The sequence below is a fragment of the Arachis ipaensis genome, chromosome B09 (assembly GCF_000816755.2).
Source record: "Arachis ipaensis cultivar K30076 chromosome B09, Araip1.1, whole genome shotgun sequence".
Lineage (NCBI taxonomy): Eukaryota > Viridiplantae > Streptophyta > Magnoliopsida > Fabales > Fabaceae > Arachis > Arachis ipaensis.
In genome coordinates, this window is record NC_029793.2 from 130,311,863 (window position 1) to 130,314,221 (window position 2,359).

Consider the following 2,359-nt stretch of genomic DNA (forward strand, 5'->3'; position numbering starts at 1 on the left):
GAATATTATGATTATTAACAAATCTTTCTATAATTAATTATTGAATGTTAATAAATATAATAATTTGAAATTAATAATTTCTAAAAAAAGGGGAGAAAGACAAATATATTAATCCCAAAATATATCATGTCAATATATTTAATGTCAGAATATAATATGTTGTAGAATAATATAATGATGGGTAAAGTATATTTTTTGTTCTTAACGTTTTTGAAATTTTTTAAAAGAGTAAAGTATCGTTTTTGTCCCCAACGTTTGGGGTAAGTCCTATTTGTATCCCTAACGTTTAAATCGTCCTATTTGTATCCCTAACGTTTATAAAAGTGATTCAATGTTATCCTACTATCAATTATACTAACAAATCAGATTATATTTTTCAATTATTCTCAATTGGATGTATTCATTCTCAATTAGGTCTTACTTGGATGTGGTCGATTTTAATATTATACCCACTATTTGTGTTTAGATTCAATTATGTCCCTAGAAAAGTGAATTATGTAAATGTTATAGGAATTAGTTATGAGCGATTTTTTGAAATAGATCTCGATTCTATCTCAGACATTTGTATTCTAACTTCAAAAAGAAATTTTTAAAACTCAAACTAAAGCACTCATGATGTGTAGTTGACGGCAGGATAACATTGAATCACTTTTATAAACGTTAGGGATACAAATAGGACGATTTAAACGTTAGGGATACAAATAGGATTTACCCCAAACACTGGAGACAAAAATGATACTTTACTCTTTTTAAAATTACTCTTAATATTTAATTTAATTCAATTTTATCTTTAATATTTTAATGAATTTAAATTCTACCATTGACATTAATTTTTTTAATAGTCAATAATTAGTTGCTTTTTTTTCTTTAAATTTTACTCTTAACCAAAATTTTAATTTTAACCCCAATCTTCTCAAAAATCATAATCCCATCAGGCTCACCTTCCATTATCTCATCATTCTCTTCCTCAATCCTCACCATTACCATTCCATCTCTACCAACACCCTTCCTTCCCAGCAAATAACATTAACAATTACTAACATTAACAAATCGAAGAAAAAGAGGAAAAAAAAAAAACACAACACATCTTAGATCCGTCTTAACAAGCACACAAAGATAGTTATGCTAAGCTAAACTTGTTCAGAACCTGCAAAAACAACAGAAAAAAATTCAAAGAAAAGATGAGATATGAAGGAGGAAAAAAGAGGCGAATGTTGTTGGTGTTGTGTGCGTATTGTGTGCGGTGGCAACGGATTTGGGGTTGTTGATGCTAGCGTTGAGGTCGATGGATCCTTCAATTTTCTGTCAATTTCCCGCAGGTCGATGTTGTTGCAATTATTTGTGGTGTCGATTTAGACGACATCGGCGACGACAAGGATGGCGGCGATGATGCCGATGCAGCCATCAGAGTGGAGAACGCGAATGAGGAGAGCGTGAAAGAGAAAAAGTGTGCAACAGTAGAAAAGATAGGGAAGATTTCAATAGAGTGGAAATAACAACGTTGTGGTCTCCTTTGGTGGCAATATCATCGAAAGACCCTTCATTAGTGGCGATGGAAATGTGTGGGTGTTGATGAGTTGTGAATGTTGTTTGTTAGGGCCTAGGAGAGGGAGGGTATTCGTAGAGGGGAGGTGGTTATGTCGTGATGGTGATGGTAAAAAAAAGAAGGATAAGATGATGGAAGACGGGGCTAATAGGGTTGGGATTAGATTATAATTTTTGAATGGATTAAGGTTAAAATTAAAATTTTGATTAAGCATGAAATTAGAAGAAAAAAGTGATTGATTATTGATTATTAAAAATTAATGGCAAAGATATGATTAAAATTAAAATTTATTGAATCGTTAATCATAAAATTTAGTCAAATTAAATATTAAAAATAATTTTAAAAATATTAAAAATAAAAAATATATTTTATCCTATAATTATTTAATCCATGTAACTTACTATAAAGTATTTTAGTTTTGGTCTTTTTGTTTGCCTCTTACAGTCTTTCCTTGGTAGATAAACTTTTTTTTTTACAGAAGAAAACTTTCATTTAAGGCACTTACATATTGCAGAAGAAACATTAGATCTGAAACTAAATAGGAAAATGGATAAGTTCTATGTTGAACTATTGTCTGAGAGGAGGCACAAAATTCGATTACAAAAAATGTTATACAAGAGAAACAGAAACTCGTTACAATCTCTTTTGTTTCTAAATCTACATAGGAAGTGTTGCACCACAGAAACTTATCTTTTCTTCTTCTCAGAATCGGTCTAAATGCTATCTAAAACTGTAAATATTTTCATAGATGAAAGGTCCTCGTTGTATCTTCATCCCAAACCTGTGAAAACATCACTAACATACCCATAAAAG